Source organism: Lutra lutra, chromosome 9 (genome assembly GCF_902655055.1).
Source record: "Lutra lutra chromosome 9, mLutLut1.2, whole genome shotgun sequence".
Taxonomy (NCBI): domain Eukaryota; kingdom Metazoa; phylum Chordata; class Mammalia; order Carnivora; family Mustelidae; genus Lutra; species Lutra lutra.
Window position 1 is genome coordinate 23,150,431 of NC_062286.1, and position 12,497 is coordinate 23,162,927.

General features: G+C 44.4%; 1 protein-coding gene and 1 long non-coding RNA gene across 6 annotated transcripts in view; one reads left to right on the forward strand and one right to left on the reverse strand.

The window, feature by feature from the left end:
* Positions 1–245: 245 nt before the first annotated feature.
* LOC125108901 (uncharacterized) lies at positions 246–8,386 on the reverse strand. Its single transcript, XR_007130043.1, has 3 exons — positions 8,179–8,386; positions 6,805–6,897; positions 246–630 (listed from the first exon to the last, which is right to left on the reverse strand). It is a non-coding gene; the product is annotated as an uncharacterized LOC125108901 (long non-coding RNA).
* Positions 7,800–12,497, forward strand: part of CLIP4 (CAP-Gly domain containing linker protein family member 4) — a 68,888-nt gene continuing 64,190 nt past the window's right edge. For 2 of the 5 annotated variants that reach the window (XM_047745306.1, XM_047745307.1), the window contains exon 1: positions 7,800–7,987. The gene's annotated coding sequence lies outside the window, so the exon portion shown is untranslated. The remainder of the gene's footprint in view (positions 7,988–12,497) is intronic. The other 3 variants (XM_047745308.1, XM_047745305.1, XM_047745309.1) reach the window with 2 other exon arrangements.

Genomic DNA, 12,497 nt, shown 5'->3' on the forward strand with positions numbered 1-12,497 from the left:
CCCACATTTTGGATTTGGCCTTATTGCATCCTAATGGTGGGGTTTACGATATTCTTTTACGTTTCACATTTTCCATAAGTGATATATCTAGAGGCTTGGTTAACGAACATCCTAGGGGAAACTGTCTTGATGCTGCTACTGTGTGCCAGAGATGTTTCTAGAAGTGTCTTGGTGTCCAAAGCTTTGAGCAGTCAGTTTGAAAAATTTAGTTCTTGGACTAGCAGTTTTAATCCTGAAACCATGAAACATTCCTTTTGTTCCTTCTTCCTTTATGTAGGCCCATAAAGACGACTTTTAAAAGTAGTTGTGTCACACGGCATTTGGGAGTGGCACCAACAGGAGGGCCTGGGAAGTAGTTTCCTACACAGGAACCAGTTGGCTTTGAAAACATCATTTGTTAGTGTCTTTTTGGGAGTCAGACTAACAAAAAGGATGGTAAACCTTTAGAATAGCATGACTCTTAAATCAGGCCAGTTGAGTTAGAATATTTGAGGGAGCCTCTAGGGTTTATTTTGTGATATTTAGGGATTCCAACAGGCAACTAGGAATAAGACCCATGGATTCAAATAATGAGGCTTGTGGGGTCTTCTCTTTGTGGGTCCTCTTCAGCAGGCAGGTCCCTACCTGAAGCTTTGAGAAAGAAAAGGAGATGGGTCAGAGGATAGTAACACTGGGTGACAGTAGGAGGAATTTCCTGGGTCTCTGGTAACTATTGATTTGTAAAGACTTCAGTGGTATTGATAAATTTCTTCAACAATAAATGATGTCATGGGTAGGGGCATCTGGGTGGCTCAGTCGGTTAAGTGTCCACCTTCGGCTCAGGCCATGATCCCAGGGTCCTGAGATCAAGCCCCACATCAGGCTCCCTGCTCAGTGGGGAGCCTGCTTCTCCCTCTCCCTCTCCCTCTGCAGCTTCCCATGCTGTGTTCTCTCATGCTCTCTCAAATAAATAATAATCAAATACCATGAGCTTTTTTAAAAAATGGAACTTTGGTTTGGGAAACCAGAACTATGAAGGAAAGGAAGGATGACTCCAGGGAGCAAACAAAAGACTCCAGTTGTCATTTACTGATAAGGGAAGTTCGTGGGAATGTGTTCTATTCTGAATGTGCTATATTTGAGATGCTTACAATACACTACAGATTAGATGTTGAGTAGGCAGTTGGAGATATGTCTGAAGTTCAGGGTTAGAGATAGAAATTTTGGAATCATGAAAATAGAGATGGCATTTAAAGTCATGGATTGGATGAGATCAACTAGTATATGAGAGAATGGCTTTATAGAAGCCACGTGAAGAAGGTTACACAGAGGAGCGCCTGGGTGGCTCAGTTGGTTAAGTGTCTGACTCTTGGTTTCGGCTCAGGTCATGATCTCAGGCTTGTGAGATAGAGCCCTGCATTGTGTCGGTCTCTGTGCTCAGTGGGAAGTCTGCTTCTCCTTCTTGATCTGCCCCTCTCCCCACCTGAGCTCTCTCTCTAAAATAAATAAGTGAACCTTGAAAAAAAGTCAGTTTCTCAGAGGCATATCTAGGAGGGTGATTGCCAAGTCATAAAGCATGCTGATGCTTTTTTCACCAAATACCGCCAGATTGCTCAATGGAATGTATTACCAGTTTAAATTCCCATCAACAGTGCATGAGGATTCCCATTTCCCCGTATCTTTCCCAGTATTTGGGACTATTGGACTAATTTTTGCCAAGTGGATGGGGGAAGCAGCGGCGTGTTGGAACGGTCTCATGAGAGCAGACTGAACACATTTCTTTGGAACTCCTTGTTCAATGGCCTTATGCTGGTAGTCTGAAATTGGTAGGGGTGAGTGTATTGGCACCACAGAAGTTGGCAAACCCTAAAAATGAGGACCACCCCCACCCTGGCCCTGACAGCTGTTTTTTTCAATACACCAGCATATTGTGGCTATAGGTAGTAGCATATCCTTTGCATTTCTATTCTCTCTCTCTTCACTAGTGGTTTGAGCATCTCTCCTAAGCTTGCCACTCTGGCTCTTCTGTGAACGGCCCATTTCTATCCTTTTCTCATTTTTATATTGGATTTTTCTGACTTCTTTTTGTTGACCTGCAAAAGTTCCTTACATATTTTAGATATTAATCCCTAACTGCTTTTGAACATGCATATCTTCTCTCAATTTGTCAGCTGCTGTTAACTTTTTCTATGGTATTTTTCATTGGAAAAAAGCCTTAATTGTGATATAGTCAAATCTTCCAGGCTTTTGTTTTAAGGTTTGTGCTTTTGCCGTCTTGTTTTAGGAAATAAATCCCTACCCCAAATTCATAAAGATATTCTCCTACATTTTTTTCTATCTTTCAAATGTAGGTCTCTAGTTCCACCTTTGTATATGGTAGCCATATAACTAAGCCAGTTTCCCCAACAATATCTTCTAAATAATGTATATTTTTCTCATTGATTTGTGGTACAGCCTTTTTATATATTGAGGTCTCATGGGTCTGCTTCTGAGTCCTCTGTTCTATCTGTTCCTTTACTAGGACCACACTATTTTTATTACTGTGGTAATAACAACATTTGGCAGGCCAGGTTTCCTCTCTTGGTTCTTGCTTTTCGAAACTGACTTACCCGTTAAGCATTTTATTTTTCCTTATATATTTTATAAATTTACTGAAGCTCCTTAAAATTTGAATTCCTGCTGGAATTTTGGTTGGTAGAATATTGAATTTAGAAATTAAATGGATTTTTACAATGTCCAGACATCCGATGCACGGCATAGCTCCACTTATTCAATCTTCTTTTATGTTCTTAAATAGAATTTTAACATTTTCTCCGTAAAGTTCTTGCAAGCTTTTAGGTTAATTCCTGGATGTTATGCTTTAGAGTTTTATTGCGATTGTGATTCTTATTGTCTAATTTGTTTCCTGGTTACTTACTGCCAATAAAAAAGAAACTACTTTTAGCATTTGATCTTGCACTTGTCAACTTTCTTGAACTCACTTATTACTTCTAATAGTTGATTTTGTTAGCTTTTCTACGCTGATGATCATAGCATCTGCAAATACAAAGATTTTAGGGGATCTACTCAGTGCTCTGATATTTTGCATTTAACTACTTCTGCTAGCTGGTGTCAGTGCCTACCTGACATCCCAATTCTGATAGCTGAATGTCTCTTATGGTCCCTATGCCCTGTACAACCAGAGTCTGGAAACTGAGCCCTTGTCTTCTTCTCCTGTGAATGATATGATATCCTGCCCGATATCTCAGTCCACAGAAGAGCAGTGAATTGGTCTACTCCTGCCTATGTCCCAACCCTTTTCTCATGGTTTGGGTCCTATTAGCTGTTGAAAGACCTTTTTAATGGTGAATTTCTTTTTATTTTACTTCTTTAAGTTAAATTTAATTTAATTTATATTCAGTTAATTAACATATAGTGTATTCTTAATTATATTATAGTTATATTATACACTTATATTATAGTGTATATTATATACTATATAGTTATATTATATACTTAATTATAGTGTATTCAGTTAATTAACATATAGTGTATTCTTCAGAGGTAGAGTTCAGTGATTCATCAGTTGTATATAACTCCCAATGCTCTCCTTAATATCTATCATGTGTCCTCCTTAATGTCTATCACTCAGTTACCCCATCCTGCTCCCTCCCTCCCCTCTAGCAACCCTCAGCTTGTTTCCTATGGTTAAGAGTTTCTTTTGGGGGGCACCTGGGTGGCTCAGTCAGTTAAGCATCTGCCTTAGGCTCCGATTGTGATCCCAGGATCCTGGGACTGAGCCCGAGTTGAGCTTCCTGCTTAGCAGGGAGTCTGCTGCTTTTCTTCCCTCTCCCTCTGTCCCTCTCCCTGCTCATGCTCTCTATCCCAAATACACATTTTTTTTTTTCCTTAAAGAGAGCCTCGGGGTGCCTGGGTGGCTAGTGGGTTACGCCTCTGCCTGCGGCTCAGGTCATGATCTCCAGTCATGGGAACGAGCCCCACGTTGGGCTCTCTGCTCGGCGGAGAGCCTGCTTCCCCCTCTCTCTCTGCCTGCCTCTCTGCCTACTTGTGATCTCTGTCAAATAAATAAAATCTTTTTTTTTAAGATTTTATTTATTCATTTGACAGAGAGAGAGATCACAAGTAGGTGGAGAGGTGGGCAGAGAGAGAGAGGAGGAAGCAGGCTCCATGCTGAGCAGACAGCCTGATGCGGGGCTCGATCCCAGGACCCTGGGATCATGACCTGAGCCGAAGGCAGAGGCTTTAACCCACTGAGCCACCCAGGCACCCCATCAAATAAATAAAATCTTAAAAAAAAAAAAGAGAGAGTCTTTTTTGGTTTGTCTCCCTCTCTGATTTTATCTTTTTTTATTTTTCCCTCCCTTCCTCTATGCTCCTCTTCCTTCTTAAATTCCATATACAAGTGATATCATATGATAATTGTCTTTCTCTGATTGACTTCTTTCACTTAGCATAATACCCTCTAGTTTCATCCATGTTGTTACAAATGGCAAGATTTCATTTTTTTTTTTTAAAGATTTTATTTATTTGACAGAGAGAGATCACAAGTGGGCAGAGAGGCAGGCAGAGAGAGAGAGAGAGAGAGAGAGAGAGGAGGAAGCAGGCTCCCTGCAGAGCAGAGAGCCCCATGTGGGACTCGATCCCAGGACCATGAGATCATGACCTGAGCTGAAGGCAGAGGCCTAAGCACTGAGCCACCCAGGTGCCCCAAGATTTCATTTTTTTGATGGCTAATATTCCATTGTGTGTATATGTGTGTGTGTGTCTGTGTGTGTATCACACCTTTATCCATTCATCTGCTGATGGGAATCTGGGCTTTTTCCATAGTTGGCTATTGTGGACATCGCTGCCATAAATGTTGCAGTGCAGGTGCCCCTTCAGATCACTGCCTTTGTGTCTTTGGGGTAAATCTCTAGCAGTTGATGCTGACTTTCTGACTGTCTGCCTGAATTTCTGAATGATCCATGCTGTGTGACACAGCATTTCTGAGTCCCGAATGCACAAAAGGAGACCCTGTGCAGGTAATACAAAATACAAAACACAAAATCCTGTGGATCAACACAGGACTCTACATCAGAGAGACTTAGGCTTGAATCTTTTTCTGCCCTGGGGTGCACTGAGCAAGTTCTACAATCTCCTGGAGTCTGTTTCTTCATTTGTAAAGTGAAGGAAGTAAAATCCCACTGATGAGGGCCATGTAGTAGTCAGTCAGCATTGCCCCTTCTCCACGCTGGTGCTGATCACCAATGCTGATCACCTCTTGGGGCTATGATCATCAATGCTGATCACCCTCCAAGGACAACCCTTGTTGTCCGGGGACCTTGCTGGGCCTTAGATATATGCATCTTAGCAGGTGCAGCTGGACCATATCCCCATATGCCTACATCCCAGTAGATGGTTCAAGTTCCAGGTTCTGGTCCTATGTCACTGCCCAGTCCAACTCTTGTTAAATGGGCAATACCCAGTCATACTTGTATGACCCATGGGGTGTTCTAGGAAGTATTATCCCATGAACCATCTTAGTGATGGTTTATGGTATAAACTCAGTTTGTGTGTGTGTGTGTGTGTGTGTGTGTGTGTGTGTGTTTTGGACAAAGGCAACCAGGTGTATGACCCATGGGGTGTTCTAGGAAGTATTATCCCATGAACCATCTTAGTGATGGTTTATGGTGTAAACTCAGTTTTTTGTGTGTGTGTGTGTTTGTGTGTGTGTGTTTTGGACAAAGGCAACCAGGTGAGTAGGAGAGTCTCCCCCTAATGGCTTGTTAACCTGGGAAATTGCCTCTAACTATTTTGTATTTAGGTGTAACAGAAAAGGCCAGTGACCTGGCTGGTTCTAACAGAAAGTTTTATTATAGTTAAAAACAACTCAGCTAGCCACACCCTGTCACCTACTAATAGTGGTGTCTCAGAGGGAAAACTTAAATCAGCAATAAAAGTGAAGTGTATACCTCTGGAAACTTCTGTTACACACAGATCTTTCTGAGTTTTTGTGGCTCATCGACAATAAGACTCATTTAAAGTTGCTGAAAGCCAACCAAAGGCAGATTGCCTTCTTTCAACCAGTTCAAGAGGTGGGTGGGGTAAGATGAGATCAGGGAGACGGAGGTGGAAGCCCCAAAGGGAGGAAGCATCTGTGTCCCATTATCATCCCCGAGAGTGCATGAAGATGCTGAACTTGCAGGCACAGAGAAACTGGCAGCTGACCAGGGACTGTGGGATGGTCATGGTGTTTAAATATTGCACAAGTTCTACGGATTTCAGTTGACAGTATGTTCCACCCCATTTAACAATGTAATGGGACTCCTGCAAACAAGTCTTTTGATATTTTGAGCTGTGCTAAAAGAAGCATAGGACCTAGAAAGAGGTAAGAGTTTCTATCCTCTCTGCATGCAACAGGATACTCCTGTTCATTTGTGAGCTCTAGACAAGCTGGGGCGCATCTTAGAGTCCTTTAACATGCTGGTGGATCTTGACTGTTTCTTAAAAGGAGCAGCTAAGGGAGAGGGAATGCTTGTCCTGGATACCTTGAATTGGAGTCAGACATGATCTGGAAACTCCCAGGCTATAGAAACCCAGTAAGAAGGAGATGCAGAGAGCTGGATTTAGCTCAAGGTAAGAAGACCCTGTCAACAAGGTTGATTTGTGATAAAATGGCTGTTTTCAAAGGAAGTGAGTTCCTGGTTACTGAAGGCATTCAACTATGGCCATTTGGTGAAAGGATGTCGTAAGGGAGACTCGAGCGACTGGAAGGGGGCCTTTTCTAGTCCCTGGAATGGATGATTCAAACAGGCAAAGATGCTCTTGTGGGCCCCCAGCACTTACCTCTGCTCCTGCAGACACAGAGACATTCATGCTTTCAACATCTGCTATGGCCAGGCGCTGTACTTGGTGAACACAAAAGCGCTTTGTAGTAATCTGTACATCAGAGCCAGAACAAAAAGGCCTCAGAGAGAGTTGTTATGGTGTAACACTAGTGATTCAGTGTTATAAACCTCAGTCATGGGGAAACAATGGACTCATTAAGTTCCTTCATTAAGGGGACTCATTAAGTGTCAGGCAACACCTTTCCTTCTCTGCATGATGGAGAACCAGGATGTCAGCATTTAAGTCTGTTAGTTGTCACAGTTTCACCACCTGCTGGCTCTCGGGAGATGGGGCCGGGGACCAAGAGAGACGAAGGTAAGAAACGAGCAAAGCAGTAGGGGAAAAAAAGTTCTGGGATGACTACTCCAGTTTTCTCTTCTGCCTCTACACTGACACCTTCAGGGGTAATTATTCAACCTGGGTATACCACGGAGTAGGCTTTTTATGGTAAGACCTTCAAACAGTTAATTGGCTGATGGACCTACCCTGGGCCATGCACAGTTAGACACAGGGGAGCCCCCAAACAGGGAAGACGCCATCGCTGCCCTTGAGATGCCCGTGGGGGCGCTCCTAGCCCCAGAGGTTAGCTTAGGGCTTAGGGCTTTAATGGAGATATACAGCGCGCCAAGGGCAGCTTTCCCCGCTCACCGCCCTGGGCCCGGCGGGGTTTCTCCGAGAGCCTCCCTGGAGCTGCGGTGGAAATGTCACAGCAGCACCACCTCCACGCAAGCTTAACCCCAGACAGTCCTGACCTGGAGACCCCCCTTGCGTGGGCTGGGGGGCCGCGGGGGCGCAGACAGAAGACGCGCGAGCACAAGAGCGCGCTCCCCGTCTCCGCCCGCCCCCCCCAACGAACCCTCGCGGGTCCCGGCGCGTGCGCGGGGCTGGGGCCGAGGCCTGCGCGCGGCCAGGGCGCCTGCACTGCGCGCGCGCCGACCCCGCGTGGGGCCCGGCTCGGCGCGCGCGGAGGCGGCAGGCGGGAGGGGCCGGCCGAGGTCCGGCAGCGGCGCGGCGGGAGGCAGCGCGGCGGGACAGCGGAGACCGGCGGGACAGCGGAGACCGGCGGAGGAGCGCGCCTCTCGGCCTTGCCTCCGTGTCTCCGCGTTCGCGGTCGGCCGCCCCGACAGGACCGCAGGAGCAGGTGGGGCGGGAGCGCGCGGGGGTTCAGGTTCGGCTGGGCGGCAGCGCGGTGGCCGAGGGGCGGTTGGCGGCTCCGGGAGGGCTGCGCGCGGAGGCGCCGGGAGTCCCGTGGCCGCGTCCTGTGGCGCAGGTGTCGCGGGCGCCCGCAGGCCTCCTTGGGGCGGCGCCGGGGGCGGGGGCGACGCGACCCACCTTCGGGGAGGTGGGCTTCTCCTCTCCGCTCCAGGCGGGCGCTTTAACTTTCGGATGAGGTGCGGTGCGGGGGTCTTGGTTGCGCCCCCCCTACTCCCCTTCCGCCGCAGCCCCGGCCGCCCGGGCGCCCTGGGAGCGCCACCCGCGCGCCGAGGTGCTGCGTGCGCCGCCCTCCGTCTTTTTCCTGCGGCGGGCCTCCTCCCGGCTCTCGGGCCTCCCCCGGCTTCGTAGATTGTTGGAGAAACCTGTGCCAGTGGGAATGCGACGCGAAACCCAATGACTTTGCTTCCGGTCTTTGGCCGTCCCGAGATTCCTTAATTCTAAGTCGTGGGAATGGGGAAGGGAAGTTGGGGGAAGCCCTTGCAAGGAGACCTGCTTTACACAGAGACACGGTTGAGACCTCATCCTTGTAGAGGAGATTGATGGGTTTATAATGTCAGCTTTCTTTTAGATGTCAGGTGGTTCATTCATCCAGAGACTCAAGAGGCAGTTTGGATTTAAACTGAGACAATGTTTTGATATGTATCAGAGGATGATATTCTCCTGGGATAGTAACTTACTCTGTGTTCCCAGCTCGACTGTGGTTCATACTGTAGCAATATCATAGTATCAATCGGTGCCTTTGAAATATTTGAGTCAGGAAACACTCTCCTCCTTGGAAACATCCCCCAGATACTTGTACTTCATTTTCACATTGACATTTGTGAATCTTTTGCAAAATTTGGAGTAGGTCGTCTAGAAGACAGGAGATCAGGCGGTGCGGGACATGTAGCAACGGTGGACGAAAAGCAGGGAATTGAAAATGGCAGAAATCTAGCTTTCTGCGTTTCTATTATGCAAAACCATCCCGGTTCTATCTTACTTTGCTAACATTAATATGCATTTTTAATGCCTTCGTTTGATAATGGACTACCAGGGCTGTAAGATCAGATCTGGAAATGTATTGAAAATTTTTATTTCGATTTTATAGAAGATTTAGCAAGTGGCATAGTATTTGTAATGTTTATTTCAGATATTTCAGATTTACCAGATACAGTTCCCACCAGCAGGGCCTTTTAAAAAAGTGATATTTATATGGTGTCTTCTATTGTTTATAACGCCTCTAATTTTGAAACCTGTACTAGTGATGTTTATGTTATAGAATCAGCTCTGTTTAAACCTACACATATCTGGTTACTTTTAGGCTTACTGTTCCCTTGTTAATTGTGTATAATCAGCTTCTCTGCTGTTGGCTTGTTTTGTTTGTTAACCTTTATTTGTTTCTTGCTGTTTATTATTTTCTTATCTGGAGTTTGAGCAGCACTGCTTTGCTTCAGTGATATTTAGTAGAACTTTCTTCAAGGAGGGAAATGTTTCTGCCCTGTTTTAATGGGGTAGGGGTAGGCACTGGCCACTTGTGGCTTTTGAGTACTTGTACGGGGCTAGAACAATGGAGGAACAGATATTTTAATTTAAATAGCCACATGTGGGGCGCCTGGGTGGCTCAGTGGGTTAAAGCCTCTGCCTTCGGCTCAGGTCATGATTTCAGGGTCCTGGGATCAAGCCCCGCACCGGGCTCTCTGCCCAGCAGGGAGCCTGCCTCTCTGCCTACTTGTGATCTCTCTCTCTCTGTCAAATAAATAAAATAAAATCTTAAAAAAAAAAATAGCCACATGTGTCTAGAAGCCACCTGCTTGGACACCACAGCTATAAATTTTTAGTCCTTCAGGAAGCTTCCACTGGCCTTCTTGAATCCAGCACTTGTGACAACTATATAGTACTTACAGCTTTCTTATAGGAATCCTGTACTAGGCCCTAATCTGTGTGAGGACAAGGGCATAGCTATTTTCTTTCCCTTTGCTTCAGCCTAGAACTTAGAAATTCTGAGTAAATGTTTGTTGAGTGACTAAATGAACTTCTTGAGGGCAGGTGTCTTTTATAATCTCTCTGGGGCCCAGAGTCAGCTAAGTATTAAATACTGTAAATACCTGTTTAGTGATTGAGCGGATGCATGTATGTAAAAAATAAACGGGTAACTGGAGATTCTACATAAATCACTTTTATCATCTTTTATTAATGTATAATTAACACACAGTGTTATATATATGTGTGTATATATATATATATATATATGACTCAGCATTCGGTATATTATTCATTGCTCATCATGGTAAGTATATTCTTAATATTCTTTATCCTTTTCACTCACCTCCCACCCAACTCCCCTCTAGCAACCACTGGTTTGTTCCCTGTATTTAAGCGTTTTTCCTTCCTTCCTTCCTTTCTTCTTTTTGCTTCCACCTCCCCGAACCTTCTTTCCTTTTTTGTTCCTTTGTTTTGTTTCTTATATTCCACATTTGAATGAAATCATATGGTATTTGTCTTTCTCTGACTTATTTCACTTAACATTATGCCCTCTAGGCCCATCCATATTGTTGTAAATGGCAAGATCTCATTCTTTTTTATGACCAATATCACACACACACACACACACACACACACACACACACACACTCATCCATTCATCTATGGATGGACCCTTGGGTTGTTTCCACATCTTGGCTATTGTACATAATGCTTCAATAAACACAGGGTGCATATATTTTTTTGAATTAGTGTTTTCATTTTCTTTGATTAAATACCTAGTAGTGGAATCACTAGGTCATGTAGTAATTCTATTTTTTATTTTTTTTCTATTTTTAATTTTTAAAGGATACTTAGAGATAGGCTTTAAATGCTTATTTCAGTTATAGTACTTTCCTGGGAGTCTAGTGAATATAAAGACTCATGGCAAGATACAATATGAGTTTGAACAGAAAGGCCTCATGATTCCAACTTGTGTGGACACAGCTTAGATACCGTGTTCGTTGAGTAGCTCAGAGATGCTGCCTTTGAACCATATTCCTGATAAAACCAAGAGAGTCTCTTGACCTCAGTGAGGTGTCTTAGTGAGGCCTACTAGCCCCGAACCACTCTGAAGAAATTACTGGGCATCTCCACTCACCACCATTCTGTGTTAAGGAATGGGCCAGGAATCCTTGGAAAATGAGCTACTAGAGCCATGTTACAAGTTGCATTTACTCAGAGCTGGTTTGGGGGGTAATGGTGTAGGATGGGATTCCTGTTTGAATCAGTTTGGAGAACTGGATTCTGGTTTGACTAAGTTTGATCCAGATCCCAGGAGTCCTAGATCTTCAGATCCAGAGACTGCTTGCAGAAAGGATTCTAAAACTTGACCAAGGTTTTTAGAGGTGTGCAGTTTTCTTAAGTGGGCAAAAGGTAGAATTGTGAGTTTTTCATAAAGGAAAGGAAATGGGACTAGGGAAAAATGCAATGCAGACACAAAGTACAAAGAATGTTCTGTACATCGATCAGGTGATATTGTAGCTTCTCCGGGCTTAAAGTACCCTAACATACAAAATGACGACATTTATTACATCTTGTTCAATGAGTCATCTTTCCACCCTGAGTCGAGGATTTGAGTGATAAATAGGTGTAAGACACTATCTAAGTCTAGCTCCTGTGGTGAGTTGTAGTTGTATAAGATACAGTTCTTTAAGGATCTCCATAGCCTGCAGGGAAATGACAGGTGATCTCAGGATCTCGTTTAAAAAACATTTTTGGATGAGAAGCTCTACCCTTTGAAAGGGAGGTTTTTAAAGGTGGCTTCCTCTTAACCAGTTCAGAAACATAGCCACTTAATCACTTGGCTGGAGAACTGGGAGTATAAAAAAACACACCTGAGTTCCAAAGTGTGATTGCAGTCAGATTAATCTTCCTAAAACACAGTTTGAATCAGGACACTCTCCCTTTAAAAAATCAGGGGTTTCCAGTGCTTATGGAATTAAGTGGTTTGGCCTTTGATCAGGTATATAAAATACTTCCAACTATAGTCCTAAAAACCATTACAGCCTTCCTGCTTAACGGTGTGCCTAGACTGCCTGAGTTCCAGGCCACAGTTTCTTCAGTGTGCTCATCTTTTAAATTTCTGCCCTGGTGTCTGCCCACTCATCTTTCAAGACCCATCTGGGGAGATGCTTTCTTCATTGGACCATTTCTGATTGTCAGGGGCCCCCATGGCAATTGTTCCTTGCCCTTATGTTATAGAATGTAGCCCATTCTCATTGTCCGTGGTTATTTTATTCATCCTAGTAGAAGGTAAGCTACCGAGCAAGCATGGGCTCTCTGTTCCTCACGTTTGTATTCTCTGAAATATCTAGAACAGTCTGGTGCTTTGTACATAGTGGTTCCTTAATAGTTACTGAGCTTTGTTTCTGTCCCTTGACTTTTTCTTATTTTTATTTACTTACTTATTTTTGGTGCCAAAGAGGTAAGTTTTA